Below are 16,630 nucleotides of genomic sequence, written 5' to 3'. Positions count from 1 at the left end.
AGTTCTGGTTCGAAACCGTGCTACTTCGAGAGAGATTGTCAGTTTTGTACACGAACTGCATCCACTTTTTGCCGTAGCCCTCTCAACTTTTTAACACATGCTATGTGGGTGAAATGATGATAGCATGCCAACTTTCAACATTTTCAGAGTTCATTTGTAGTGCTTTTGAATTTCAGGGTCAACTAGCTCAAAAAAAAAATTAAGTAAATGCACGAAATATACCAAATGAAGTCAGAAATTGTTGAAATTTTGTGATGGGCCTTTGAATGGTGCATTTTGAACACACAAAAAGTATGGAGTTCAAATAAGTTCAAAAAATGAAATCCCTTTGTAAGAGATGAGTTCTGGTTCGAAACCCTGCTACTTCGAGAGAGATTGTCAGTTTTGTACACGGACTGCATCCAGTTTTTGTCGTAGCCCTCTCAACTTTTTAACACATGCTATGTGGGTGAAATGATGATAGCATGCCAACTTTCAACATTTTCAGAGTTCATTTGTAGTGCTTTTCAATTTCAGGGTCAACTAGCTCAAAAAAAAAAGTAAATGCACGAAATATACCAAATGAAGTTAGAAATTGTTGAAATTTTGTGATGTGCCTTTGAATGGTGCATTTTGAACACACAAAAAGTATGGAGTTCAAATAAGTTCAAAAAAATGAAATCCATTTGTAAGAGATGAGTTCTCGTTCGAAACCCTGCTACTTCGAGAGAGACTGTTAGTTTTGTACACGGACTGCATCCACTTTTTGTCGTAGCCCTCTCAACTGTTTAACACATGCTATGTGGGTGAAATGATGATAGCATGCCAACTTTCAACATTTTCAGAATTCACTTGTAGTGCTTTTCAATTTCAGGGTCAACTAGCTCAAAAAAAATTAAGTAAATGCACGAAATATACCAAATGAAGTCAGAAATTGTTGAAATTTTGTGATGTGGCTTTGAATGGTGCATTTTGAACACACAAAAATTATGGAGTTCAAATAAGTTCAAAAAAATGAAAACCATTTGTAAGAGATGAGTTCTGGTTCGAAACCCTGCTACTTCGAGAGAGATTGTCAGTTTTGTACACGGACTGCATCCAGCTTTTGTCGTAGCCCTCTCAACTTTTTAACACATTCTATGTGGGTGAAATGATGATAGCATGCCAACTTTCAACATTTTCAGAGTTCATTTGTAGTGCTTTTGAATTTCAGGGTCAACTAGCTCAAAAAAAATATAAGTAAATGCACGAAATATACCAAATGAAGTCAGAAATTGTTGAAATTTTGTGATGTGCCTTTGAATGGTGCATTTTGAACACACAAAAAGTATGGAGTTCAAATAAGTTCAAAAAATGAAATCCCTTTGTAAGAGATGAGTTCTGGTTCGAAACCCTGCTACTTCGAGAGAGATTGTCAGTTTTGTACACGAACTGCATCCAGTTTTTGTCGTAGCCCTCTCAACTTTTTAACACATGCTATGTGGGTGAAATGATGATAGCATGCCAACTTTCAACATTTTCAGAGTTCATTTGTAGTGCTTTTCAATTTCAGGGTCAACTAGCTCAAAAAAATAAGTAAATGCACGAAATATACCAAATGAAACCAGAAATTGTTGAAATTTTGTGATGTGCCTTTGAATGGTGCATTTTGAACACACTAAAAGTATGGAGTTCAAATAAGTTCAAAAAAATGAAATCCCTTTGTAAGAGATGAGTTCTGGTTCGAAACCCTCCTACTTCGAGAGATATAGTCATTTTTGTACACGAACTGCATCTAGTTTTTGTCGTAGCCCTCTCAACTTTTTAACACATGCTATGTGGGTGAAATGATGATAGCATGCCAACTTTCAACATTTTCAGAATTCATTTGTAGTGCTTTTCAATTTCAGGGTCAACTAGCTCAAAAAAAAATTAAGTAAATGCACGAAATATACCAAATGAAGTCAGAAATTGTTGAAATTTTGTGATGTGCCTTTGAATGGTGCATTTTGAACACACAAAAAGTATGGAGTTCAAATAAGTTCAAAAAAATGAAATCCCTTTGTAAGAGATGAGTTCTGGTTCGAAACCCTACTACTTCCAGAGAGATTGTCAGTTTTGTACACGAACTGCATCCACTTTTTGTTGTAGCCCTCTCAACTTTTTAACACATGCTATGTGGGTGAAATGATGATAGCATGCCAACTTTCAACATTTTCAGAGTTCATTTGTAGTGCTTTTCAATTTCAGGGTCAACTAGCTCAAAAAAAATAAGTAAATGCACGAAGAATACCAAATGAAGTCAGAAATTGTTGGAAATTTGTGATGTGCCTTTGACTGGTGCATTTTGAACAGGCAAAAAGTATGGAGTTCAAATAAGTTCAAAAAAATGAAATCCCTTTGTAAGAGATGAGTTCTGGTTCGCCGTGCTACTTCGAGAGAGATTGTCAGTTTTGTACACGAACTGCATCCACTTTTTGCCGTAGCCCTCTCAACTTTTTAACACATGCTATGTGGGTGAAATGATGATAGCATGCCAACTTTCAACATTTTCAGAATTCATTTGTAGTGCTTTTCAATTTCAGGGTCAACTAGCTCAAAAAAAATTAAGTAAATGCACGAAATATACCAAATGAAGTCAGAAATTGTTGAAATTTTGTGATGTGGCTTTGAATGGTGCATTTTGAACACACAAAAATTATGGAGTTCAAATAAGTTCAAAAAAATGAAAACCATTTGTAAGAGATGAGTTCTGGTTCGAAACCCTGCTACTTCGAGAGAGATTGTCAGTTTTGTACACGAACTGCATCCACTTTTTGCCGTAGCCCTCTCAACTTTTTAACACATGCTATGTGGGTGAAATGATGATAGCATGCCAACTTTCAACATTTTCAGAGTTCATTTGTAGTGCTTTTGAATTTCAGGGTCAACTAGCTCAAAAAAAAAATAAGTAAATGCACGAAATATACCAAATGAAGTCAGAAATTGTTGAAATTTTGTGATGGGCCTTTGAATGGTGCATTTTGAACACACAAAAAGTATGGAGTTCAAATAAGTTCAAAAAATGAAATCCCTTTGTAAGAGATGAGTTCTGGTTCGAAACCCTGCTACTTCGAGAGAGATTGTCAGTTTTGTACACGGACTGCATCCAGTTTTTGTCGTAGCCCTCTCAACTTTTTAACACATGCTATGTGGGTGAAATGATGATAGCATGCCAACTTTCAACATTTTCAGAGTTCATTTGTAGTGCTTTTCAATTTCAGGGTCAACTAGCTCAAAAAAAAAAGTAAATGCACGAAATATACCAAATGAAGTCAGAAATTGTTGAAATTTTGTGATGTGCCTTTGAATGGTGCATTTTGAACACACAAAAAGTATGGAGTTCAAATAAGTTCAAAAAAATGAAATCCATTTGTAAGAGATGAGTTCTCGTTCGAAACCCTGCTACTTCGAGAGAGACTGTTAGTTTTGTACACGGACTGCATCCACTTTTTGTCGTAGCCCTCTCAACTGTTTAACACATGCTATGTGGGTGAAATGATGATAGCATGCCAACTTTCAACATTTTCAGAATTCACTTGTAGTGCTTTTCAATTTCAGGGTCAACTAGCTCAAAAAAAATTAAGTAAATGCACGAAATATACCAAATGAAGTCAGAAATTGTTGAAATTTTGTGATGTGGCTTTGAATGGTGCATTTTGAACACACAAAAATTATGGAGTTCAAATAAGTTCAAAAAATGAAATCCCTTTGTAAGAGATGAGTTCTGGTTCGAAACCCTGCTACTTCGAGAGAGATTGTCAGTTTTGTACACGAACTGCATCCAGTTTTTGTCGTAGCCCTCTCAACTTTTTAACACATGCTATGTGGGTGAAATGATGATAGCATGCCAACTTTCAACATTTTCAGAATTCACTTGTAGTGCTTTTCAATTTCAGGGTCAACTAGCTCAAAAAAAAATAAGTAAATGCACGAAATATACCAAATGAAGTCAGAAATTGTTGAAATTTTGTGATGTGCCTTTGAATGGTGCATTTTGAACACACAAAAAGTATGGAGTTCAAATAAGTTCAAAAAAATGAAATCCCTTTGTAAGAGATGAGTTCTGGTTCGAAACCCTCCTACTTCGAGAGAGATTGTCATTTTTGTACACGAACTGCATCTAGTTTTTGTCGTAGCCCTCTCAACTTTTTAACACATGCTATGTGGGTGAAATGATGATAGCATGCCAACTTTCAACATTTTCAGAATTCACTTGTAGTGCTTTTCAATTTCAGGATCAACTAGCTCAAAAAAAATTAAGTAAATGCACGAAATATACCAAATGAAGTCAGAAATTGTTGAAATTTTGTGATGTGCCTTTGAATGGTGCATTTTGAACACATAAAAAGTATGGAGTTCAAATAAGTTCAAAAAAATGAAATCCCTTTGTAAGAGATGAGTTCTGGTTCGAAACCCTGCTACTTCCAGAGAGATTGTCAGTTTTGTACACGAACTGCATCCACTTTTTGTGGTAGCCCTCTCAACTTTTTAACACATGCTATGTGGGTGAAATGATGATAGCATGCCAACTTTCAACATTTTCAGAGTTCATTTGTAGTGCTTTTCAATTTCAGGGTCAACTAGCTCAAAAAAAATAAGTAAATGCACGAAGAATACCAAATGAAGTCAGAAATTGTTGGAAATTTGTGATGTGCCTTTGAATGGTGCATTTTGAACAGGCAAAAAGTATGGAGCTCAAATAAGTTCAAAAAAATGAACTCCCTTTGTAAGAGATGAGTTCTGGTTCGAAACCCTGCTACTTCGAGAGAGATTGTCAGTTTTGTACATGAACTGCATCCCCTTTTTGTTGTAGCCCTCTCAACTTTTTAACACATGCTATGTGGGTGAAATGATGATAGCATGCCAACTTTCAACATTTTCAGAGTTCATTTGTAGTGCTTTTCAATTTCAGGGTCAACTAGCTCAAAAAAAATAAGTAAATGCACGAAGAATACCAAATGAAGTCAGAAATTGTTGGAAATTTGTGATGTGCCTTTGAATGGTGCATTTTGAACAGGCAAAAAGTATGGAGTTCAAATAAGTTCAAAAAAATGAAATCCCTTTGTAAGAGATGAGTTCTGGTTCGCCGTGCTACTTCGAGAGAGATTGTCAGTTTTGTACACGAACTGCATCCACTTTTTGCCGTAGCCCTCTCAACTTTTTAACACATGCTATGTGGGTGAAATGATGATAGCATGCCAACTTTCAACATTTTCAGAATTCATTTGTAGTGCTTTTCAATTTCAGGGTCAACTAGCTCAAAAAAAATTAAGTAAATGCACGAAATATACCAAATGAAGTCAGAAATTGTTGAAATTTTGTGATGTGGCTTTGAATGGTGCATTTTGAACACACAAAAATTATGGAGTTCAAATAAGTTCAAAAAAATGAAAACCATTTGTAAGAGATGAGTTCTGGTTCGAAACCCTGCTACTTCGAGAGAGATTGTCAGTTTTGTACACGAACTGCATCCACTTTTTGCCGTAGCCCTCTCAACTTTTTAACACATGCTATGTGGGTGAAATGATGATAGCATGCCAACTTTCAACATTTTCAGAGTTCATTTGTAGTGCTTTTGAATTTCAGGGTCAACTAGCTCAAAAAAAAAATAAGTAAATGCACGAAATATACCAAATGAAGTCAGAAATTGTTGAAATTTTGTGATGGGCCTTTGAATGGTGCATTTTGAACACACAAAAAGTATGGAGTTCAAATAAGTTCAAAAAATGAAATCCCTTTGTAAGAGATGAGTTCTGGTTCGAAACCCTGCTACTTCGAGAGAGATTGTCAGTTTTGTACACGGACTGCATCCAGTTTTTGTCGTAGCCCTCTCAACTTTTTAACACATGCTATGTGGGTGAAATGATGATAGCATGCCAACTTTCAACATTTTCAGAGTTCATTTGTAGTGCTTTTCAATTTCAGGGTCAACTAGCTCAAAAAAAAAAGTAAATGCACGAAATATACCAAATGAAGTCAGAAATTGTTGAAATTTTGTGATGTGCCTTTGAATGGTGCATTTTGAACACACAAAAAGTATGGAGTTCAAATAAGTTCAAAAAAATGAAATCCATTTGTAAGAGATGAGTTCTCGTTCGAAACCCTGCTACTTCGAGAGAGACTGTTAGTTTTGTACACGGACTGCATCCACTTTTTGTCGTAGCCCTCTCAACTGTTTAACACATGCTATGTGGGTGAAATGATGATAGCATGCCAACTTTCAACATTTTCAGAATTCACTTGTAGTGCTTTTCAATTTCAGGGTCAACTAGCTCAAAAAAAATTAAGTAAATGCACGAAATATACCAAATGAAGTCAGAAATTGTTGAAATTTTGTGATGTGGCTTTGAATGGTGCATTTTGAACACACAAAAATTATGGAGTTCAAATAAGTTCAAAAAAATGAAAACCATTTGTAAGAGATGAGTTCTGGTTCGAAACCCTGCTACTTCGAGAGAGATTGTCAGTTTTGTACACGGACTGCATCCAGCTTTTGTCGTAGCCCTCTCAACTTTTTAACACATTCTATGTGGGTGAAATGATGATAGCATGCCAACTTTCAACATTTTCAGAGTTCATTTGTAGTGCTTTTCAATTTCAGGGTCAACTAGCTCAAAACAAATTAAGTAAATGCACGAAATATACCAAATGAAGTCAGAAATTGTTGAAATTTTGTGATGTGGCTTTGAATGGTGCATTTTGAACACACAAAAATTATGGAGTTCAAATAAGTTCAAAAAAATGAAAACCATTTGTAAGAGATGAGTTCTGGTTCGAAACCCTGCTACTTCGAGAGAGATTGTCAGTTTTGTACACGAACTGCATCCACTTTTTGCCGTAGCCCTCTCAACTTTTTAACACATGCTATGTGGGTGAAATGATGATAGCATGCCAACTTTCAACATTTTCAGAGTTCATTTGTAGTGCTTTTGAATTTCAGGGTCAACTAGCTCAAAAAAAAAAATAAGTAAATGCACGAAATATACCAAATGAAGTCAGAAATTGTTGAAATTTTGTGATGGGCCTTTGAATGGTGCATTTTGAACACACAAAAAGTATGGAGTTCAAATAAGTTCAAAAAATGAAATCCATTTGTAAGAGATGAGTTCTGGTTCGAAACCCTGCTACTTCGAGAGAGATTGTCAGTTTTGTACACGGACTGCATCCAGTTTTTGTCGTAGCCCTCTCAACTTTTTAACACATGCTATGTGGGTGAAATGATGATAGCATGCCAACTTTCTACATTTTCAGAGTTCATTTGTAGTGCTTTTCAATTTCAGGGTCAACTAGCTCAAAAAAAAAAGTAAATGCACGAAATATACCAAATGAAGTCAGAAATTGTTGAAATTTTGTGATGTGCCTTTGAATGGTGCATTTTGAACACACAAAAAGTATGGAGTTCAAATAAGTTCAAAAAAATGAAATCCATTTGTAAGAGATGAGTTCTCGTTCGAAACCCTGCTACTTCGAGAGAGACTGTTAGTTTTGTACACGGACTGCATCCACTTTTTGTCGTAGCCCTCTCAACTGTTTAACACATGCTATGTGGGTGAAATGATGATAGCATGCCAACTTTCAACATTTTCAGAATTCACTTGTAGTGCTTTTCAATTTCAGGGTCAACTAGCTCAAAAAAAATTAAGTAAATGCACGAAATATACCAAATGAAGTCAGAAATTGTTGAAATTTTGTGATGTGGCTTTGAATGGTGCATTTTGAACACACAAAAATTATGGAGTTCAAATAAGTTCAAAAAAATGAAAACCATTTGTAAGAGATGAGTTCTGGTTCGAAACCCTGCTACTTCGAGAGAGATTGTCAGTTTTGTACACGGAGTGCATCCAGCTTTTGTCGTAGCCCTCTCAACTTTTTAACACATTCTATGTGGGTGAAATGATGATAGCATGCCAACTTTCAACATTTTCAGAGTTCATTTGTAGTGCTTTTCAATTTCAGGGTCAACTAGCTCAAAAAAAATTAAGTAAATGCACGAAATATACCAAATGAAGTCAGAAATTGTTGAAATTTTGTGATGTGGCTTTGAATGGTGCATTTTGAACACACAAAAATTATGGAGTTCAAATAAGTTCAAAAAAATGAAAACCATTTGTAAGAGATGAGTTCTGGTTCGAAACCCTGCTACTTCGAGAGAGATTGTCAGTTTTGTACACGGACTGCATCCAGCTTTTGTCGTAGCCCTCTCAACTTTTTAACACATTCTATGTGGGTGAAATGATGATAGCATGCCAACTTTCAACATTTTCAGAGTTCATTTGTAGTGCTTTTGAATTTCAGGGTCAACTAGCTCAAAAAAAAATATAAGTAAATGCACGAAATATACCAAATGAAGTCAGAAATTGTTGAAATTTTGTGATGTGCCTTTGAATGGTGCATTTTGAACACACAAAAAGTATGGAGTTCAAATAAGTTCAAAAAATGAAATCCCTTTGTAAGAGATGAGTTCTGGTTCGAAACCCTGCTACTTCGAGAGAGATTGTCAGTTTTGTACACGAACTGCATCCAGTTTTTGTCGTAGCCCTCTCAACTTTTTAACACATGCTATGTGGGTGAAATGATGATAGCATGCCAACTTTCAACATTTTCAGAGTTCATTTGTAGCGCTTTTCAATTTCAGGGTCAACTAGCTGAAAAAATAAGTAAATGCACGAAATATACCAAATGAAATCAGAAATTGTTGAAATTTTGTGATATGCCTTTGAATGGTGCATTTTGAACACACAAAAAGTATGGAGTTCAAATAATTTCAAACAAATGAAATCCCTTTGTAAGAGATGAGTTCTGGTTCGAAACCCTCCTACTTCGAGAGATATAGTCATTTTTGTACACGAACTGCATCTAGTTTTTGTCGTAGCCCTCTCAACTTTTTAACACATGCTATGTGGGTGAAATGATGATAGCATGCCAACTTTCAACATTTTCAGAATTCACTTGTAGTGCTTTTCAATTTCAGGGTCAACTAGCTCAAAAAAAATTAAGTAAATGCATGAAATATACCAAATGAAGTCAGAAATTGTTGAAATTTTGTGATGTGGCTTTGAATGGTGCATTTTGAACACACAAAAATTATGGAGTTCAAATAAGTTCAAAAAAATGAAAACCATTTGTAAGAGATGAGTTCTGGTTCGAAACCCTGCTACTTCGAGAGAGATTGTCAGTTTTGTACACGGAGTGCATCCAGCTTTTGTCGTAGCCCTCTCAACTTTTTAACACATTCTATGTGGGTGAAATGATGATAGCATGCCAACTTTCAACATTTTCAGAGTTCATTTGTAGTGCTTTTCAATTTCAGGGTCAACTAGCTCAAAAAAAATTAAGTAAATGCACGAAATATACCAAATGAAGTCAGAAATTGTTGAAATTTTGTGATGTGGCTTTGAATGGTGCATTTTGAACACACAAAAATTATGGAGTTCAAATAAGTTCAAAAAAATGAAAACCATTTGTAAGAGATGAGTTCTGGTTCGAAACCCTGCTACTTCGAGAGAGATTGTCAGTTTTGTACACGGACTGCATCCAGCTTTTGTCGTAGCCCTCTCAACTTTTTAACACATTCTATGTGGGTGAAATGATGATAGCATGCCAACTTTCAACATTTTCAGAGTTCATTTGTAGTGCTTTTGAATTTCAGGGTCAACTAGCTCAAAAAAAAATATAAGTAAATGCACGAAATATACCAAATGAAGTCAGAAATTGTTGAAATTTTGTGATGTGCCTTTGAATGGTGCATTTTGAACACACAAAAAGTATGGAGTTCAAATAAGTTCAAAAAATGAAATCCCTTTGTAAGAGATGAGTTCTGGTTCGAAACCCTGCTACTTCGAGAGAGATTGTCAGTTTTGTACACGAACTGCATCCAGTTTTTGTCGTAGCCCTCTCAACTTTTTAACACATGCTATGTGGGTGAAATGATGATAGCATGCCAACTTTCAACATTTTCAGAGTTCATTTGTAGCGCTTTTCAATTTCAGGGTCAACTAGCTGAAAAAATAAGTAAATGCACGAAATATACCAAATGAAATCAGAAATTGTTGAAATTTTGTGATATGCCTTTGAATGGTGCATTTTGAACACACAAAAAGTATGGAGTTCAAATAATTTCAAACAAATGAAATCCCTTTGTAAGAGATGAGTTCTGGTTCGAAACCCTCCTACTTCGAGAGATATAGTCATTTTTGTACACGAACTGCATCTAGTTTTTGTCGTAGCCCTCTCAACTTTTTAACACATGCTATGTGGGTGAAATGATGATAGCATGCCAACTTTCAACATTTTCAGAATTCACTTGTAGTGCTTTTCAATTTCAGGGTCAACTAGCTCAAAAAAAATTAAGTAAATGCACGAAATATACCAAATGAAGTCAGAAATTGTTGAAATTTTGTGATGTGGCTTTGAATGGTGCATTTTGAACACACAAAAATTATGGAGTTCAAATAAGTTCAAAAAAATGAAAACCATTTGTAAGAGATGAGTTCTGGTTCGAAACCCTGCTACTTCGAGAGAGATTGTCAGTTTTGTACACGGAGTGCATCCAGCTTTTGTCGTAGCCCTCTCAACTTTTTAACACATTCTATGTGGGTGAAATGATGATAGCATGCCAACTTTCAACATTTTCAGAGTTCATTTGTAGTGCTTTTCAATTTCAGGGTCAACTAGCTCAAAAAAAATTAAGTAAATGCACGAAATATACCAAATGAAGTCAGAAATTGTTGAAATTTTGTGATGTGGCTTTGAATGGTGCATTTTGAACACACAAAAATTATGGAGTTCAAATAAGTTCAAAAAAATGAAAACCATTTGTAAGAGATGAGTTCTGGTTCGAAACCCTGCTACTTCGAGAGAGATTGTCAGTTTTGTACACGGACTGCATCCAGCTTTTGTCGTAGCCCTCTCAACTTTTTAACACATTCTATGTGGGTGAAATGATGATAGCATGCCAACTTTCAACATTTTCAGAGTTCATTTGTAGTGCTTTTGAATTTCAGGGTCAACTAGCTCAAAAAAAAATATAAGTAAATGCACGAAATATACCAAAAGAAGTCAGAAATTGTTGAAATTTTGTGATGTGCCTTTGAATGGTGCATTTTGAACACACAAAAAGTATGGAGTTCAAATAAGTTCAAAAAATGAAATCCCTTTGTAAGAGATGAGTTCTGGTTCGAAACCCTGCTACTTCGAGAGAGATTGTCAGTTTTGTACACGAACTGCATCCAGTTTTTGTCGTAGCCCTCTCAACTTTTTAACACATGCTATGTGGGTGAAATGATGATAGCATGCCAACTTTCAACATTTTCAGAGTTCATTTGTAGCGCTTTTCAATTTCAGGGTCAACTAGCTGAAAAAATAAGTAAATGCACGAAATATACCAAATGAAATCAGAAATTGTTGAAATTTTGTGATATGCCTTTGAATGGTGCATTTTGAACACACAAAAAGTATGGAGTTCAAATAATTTCAAACAAATGAAATCCCTTTGTAAGAGATGAGTTCTGGTTCGAAACCCTCCTACTTCGAGAGATATAGTCATTTTTGTACACGAACTGCATCTAGTTTTTGTCGTAGCCCTCTCAACTTTTTAACACATGCTATGTGGGTGAAATGATGATAGCATGCCAACTTTCAACATTTTCAGAATTCATTTGTAGTGCTTTTCAATTTCAGGGTCAACTAGCTCAAAAAAAAATTAAGTAAATGCACGAAATATACCAAATGAAGTCAGAAATTGGTGAAATTTTGTGATGTGCCTTTGAATGGTGCATTTTGAACACACAAAAAGTATGGAGTTCAAATAAGTTCAAAAAAATGAAATCCCTTTGTAAGAGATGAGTTCTGGTTCGAAACCCTGCTACTTCCAGAGAGATTGTCAGTTTTGTACACGAACTGCATCCACTTTTTGTGGTAGCCCTCTCAACTTTTTAACACATGCTATGTGGGTGAAATGATGATAGCATGCCAACTTTCAACATTTTCAGAGTTCATTTGTAGTGCTTTTCAATTTCAGGGTCAACTAGCTCAAAAAAAATAAGTAAATGCACGAAGAATACAAAATGAAGTCAGAAATTGTTGGAAATTTGTGATGTGCCTTTGAATGGTGCATTTTGAACAGGCAAAAAGTATGGAGTTCAAATAAGTTCAAAAAAATGAAATCCCTTTGTAAGAGATGAGTTCTGGTTCGAAACCGTGCTACTTCGAGAGAGATTGTGAGTTTTGTACACGAACTGCATCCACTTTTTGCCGTAGCCCTCTCAACTTTTTAACACATGCTATGTGGGTGAAATGATGATAGCATGCCAACTTTCAACATTTTCAGAGTTCATTTGTAGTGCTTTTGAATTTCAGGGTCAACTAGCTCAAAAAACAAATAAGTAAATGCACGAAATATACCAAATGAAGTCAGAAATTGTTGAAATTTTGTGATGGGCCTTTGAATGGTGCATTTTGAACACACAAAAAGTATGGAGTTCAAATAAGTTCAAAAAATGAAATCCCTTTGTAAGAGATGAGTTCTGGTTCGAAACCCTGCTACTTCGAGAGAGATTGTCAGTTTTGTACACGAACTGCATCCAGTTTTTGTCGTAGCCCTCTCAACTTTTTAACACATGCTATGTGGGTGAAATGATGATAGCATGCCAACTTTCAACATTTTCAGAGTTCATTTGTAGTGCTTTTCAATTTCAGGGTCAACTAGCTCAAAAAAATAAGTAAATGCACGAAATATACCAAATGAAGTCAGAAATTGTTGAAATATTGTGATGTGCCTTTGAATGGTGCATTTTGAACACACAAAAAGTATGGAGTTCAAATAAGTTCAAAAAAATGAAATCCCTCTGTAAGAGATGAGTTCTGGTTCGAAACCCTCCTACTTCGAGAGAGATTGTCATTTTTGTACACGAACTGCATCTAGTTTTTGTCGTAGCCCTCTCAACTTTTTAACACATGCTATGTGGGTGAAATGATGATAGCATGCCAACTTTCAACATTTTCAGAATTCACTTGTAGTGCTTTTCAATTTCAGGGTCAACTAGCTCAAAAAAAATTAAGTAAATGCACGAAATATACCAAATGAAGTCAGAAATTGTTGAAATTTTGTGATGTGGCTTTGAATGGTGCATTTTGAACACACAAAAATTATGGAGTTCAAATAAGTTCAAAAAAATGAAAACCATTTGTAAGAGATGAGTTCTGGTTCGAAACCCTGCTACTTCGAGAGAGATTGTCAGTTTTGTACACGGACTGCATCCAGCTTTTGTCGTAGCCCTCTCAACTTTTTAACACATTCTATGTGGGTGAAATGATGATAGCATGCCAACTTTCAACATTTTCAGAGTTCATTTGTAGTGCTTTTGAATTTCAGGGTCAACTAGCTCAAAAAAAATATAAGTAAATGCACGAAATATACCAAATGAAGTCAGAAATTGTTGAAATTTTGTGATGTGGCTTTGAATGGTGCATTTTGAACACACAAAAATTATGGAGTTCAAATAAGTTCAAAAAAATGAAAACCATTTGTAAGAGATGAGTTCTGGTTCGAAACCCTGCTACTTCGAGAGAGATTGTCAGTTTTGTACACGAACTGCATCCACTTTTTGCCGTAGCCCTCTCAACTTTTTAACACATGCTATGTGGGTGAAATGATGATAGCATGCCAACTTTCAACATTTTCAGAGTTCATTTGTAGTGCTTTTCAATTTCAGGGTCAACTAGCTCAAAAAAAAAGTAAATGCACGAAATATACCAAATGAAGTCAGAAATTGTTGAAATTTTGTGATGTGCCTTTGAATGGTGCATTTTGAACACACAAAAAGTATGGAGTTCCAATAAGTTCAAAAAAATGAAATCCATTTGTAAGAGATGAGTTCTCGTTCGAAACCCTGCTACTTCGAGAGATATAGTCATTTTTGTACACGAACTGCATCTAGTTTTTGTCGTAGCCCTCTCAACTTTTTAACACATGCTATGTGGGTGAAATTATGATAGCATGCCAACTTTCAACATTTTCAGAATTCATTTGTAGTGCTTTTCAATTTCAGGGTCAACTAGCTCAAAAAAAAATTAAGTAAATGCACGAAATATACCAAATGAAGTCAGAAATTGTTGAAATTTTGTGATGTGCCTTTGAATGGTGCATTTTGAACACACAAAAAGTATGGAGTTCAAATAAGTTCAAAAAAATGAAATCCCTTTGTAAGAGATGAGTTCTGGTTCGAAACCCTGCTACTTCCAGAGAGATTGTCAGTTTTGTACACGAACTGCATCCACTTTTTGTGGTAGCCCTCTCAACTTTTTAACACATGCTATGTGGGTGAAATGATGATAGCATGCCAACTTTCAACATTTTCAGAGTTCATTTGTAGTGCTTTTCAATTTCAGGGTCAACTAGCTCAAAAAAAATAAGTAAATGCACGAAGAATACCAAATGAAGTCAGAAATTGTTGGAAATTTGTGATGTGACTTTGAATGGTGCATTTTGAACAGGCAAAAAGTATGGAGTTCAAATAAGTTCAAAAAAATGAAATCCCTTTGTAAGAGATGAGTTCTGGTTCGAAACCGTGCTACTTCGAGAGAGATTGTCAGTTTTGTACACGAACTGCATCCACTTTTTGCCGTAGCCCTCTCAACTTTTTAACACATGCTATGTGGGTGAAATGATGATAGCATGCCAACTTTCAACATTTTCAGAGTTCATTTGTAGTGCTTTTGAATTTCAGGGTCAACTAGCTCAAAAAAAAAAGTAAGTAAATGCACGAAATATACCAAATGAAGTCAGAAATTGTTGAAATTTTGTGATGGGCCTTTGAATGGTGCATTTTGAACACACAAAAAGTATGGAGTTCAAATAAGTTCAAAAATGAAATCCCTTTGTAAGAGATGAGTTCTGGTTCGAAACCCTGCTACTTCGAGAGAGATTGTCAGTTTTGTACACGAACTGCATCCAGTTTTTGTCGTAGCCCTCTCAACTTTTTAACACATGCTATGTGGGTGAAATGATGATAGCATGCCAACTTTCAACATTTTCAGAGTTCATTTGTAGTGCTTTTCAATTTCAGGGTCAACTAGCTCAAAAAAATAAGTAAATGCACGAAATATACCAAATGAAGTCAGAAATTGTTGAAATTTTGTGATGTGCCTTTGAATGGTGCATTTTGAACACACAAAAAGTATGGAGTTCAAATAAGTTCAAAAAAATGAAATCCCTTTGTAAGAGATGAGTTCTGGTTCGAAACCCTCCTACTTCGAGAGAGATTGTCATTTTTGTACACGAACTGCATCTAGTTTTTGTCGTAGCCCTCTCAACTTTTTAACACATGCTATGTGGGTGAAATTATGATAGCATGCCAACTTTCAACATTTTCAGAATTCACTTGTAGTGCTTTTCAATTTCAGGGTCAACTAGCTCAAAAAAAATTAAGTAAATGCACGAAATATACCAAATGAAGTCAGAAATTGTTGAAATTTTGTGATGTGGCTTTGAATGGTGCATTTTGAACACACAAAAATTATGGAGTTCAAATAAGTTCAAAAAAATGAAAACCATTTGTAAGAGATGAGTTCTGGTTCGAAACCCTGCTACTTCGAGAGAGATTGTCAGTTTTGTACACGGACTGCATCCAGCTTTTGTCGTAGCCCTCTCAACTTTTTAACACATTCTATGTGGGTGAAATGATGATAGCATGCCAACTTTCAACATTTTCAGAGTTCATTTGTAGTGCTTTTGAATTTCAGGGTCAACTAGCTCAAAAAAAAAAAGTAAATGCACGAAATATACCAAATGAAGTCAGAAATTGTTGAAATTTTGTGATGTGCCTTTGAATGGTGCATTTTGAACACACAAAAAGTATGGAGTTCAAATAAGTTCAAAAAAATGAAATCCATTTGTAAGAGATGAGTTCTCGTTCGAAACCCTGCTACTTCGAGAGAGACTGTTAGTTTTGTACACGGACTGCATCCACTATTTGTTGTAGCCCTCTCAACTTTTTAACACATGCTATGTGGGTGAAATGATGATAGCATGCCAACTTTCAACATTTTCAGAGTTCATTTGTAGTGCTTTTCAATTTCAGGGTCAACTAGCTCAAAAAAATAAGTAAATGCACGAAATATACCAAATGAAGTCAGAAATTGTTGAAATTTTGTGATGTGCCTTTGAACGGTGCATTTTGAACACACAAAAAGTATGGAGTTCAAATAAGTTCAAAAAAATGAAATCCCTTTGTAAGAGATGAGTTCTGGTTCGAAACCCTCCTACTTCGAGAGAGATAGTCATTTTTGTACACGAACTGCATCTAGTTTTTGTCGTAGCCCTCTCAACTTTTTAACACATGCTATGTGGGTGAAATGATGATAGCATGCCAACTTTCAACATTTTCAGAATTCATTTGTAGTGCTTTTCAATTTCAGGGTCAACTAGCTCAAAAAAAAATTAAGTAAATGCACGAAATATACCAAATGAAGTCAGAAATTGTTGAAATTTTGTGATGTGCCTTTGAATGGTGCATTTTGAACACACAAAAAGTATGGAGTTCAAATAAGTTCAAAAAAATGAAATCCCTTTGTAAGAGATGAGTTCTGGTTCGAAACCCTGCTACTTCCAGAGAGATTGTCAGTTTTGTAC

Source organism: Hordeum vulgare, chromosome 3H (genome assembly GCF_904849725.1).
Source record: "Hordeum vulgare subsp. vulgare chromosome 3H, MorexV3_pseudomolecules_assembly, whole genome shotgun sequence".
Lineage (NCBI taxonomy): Eukaryota > Viridiplantae > Streptophyta > Magnoliopsida > Poales > Poaceae > Hordeum > Hordeum vulgare.
The sequence above is the reverse complement of the archived record's forward strand: the minus strand, read 5'-3'. Positions refer to the sequence as shown.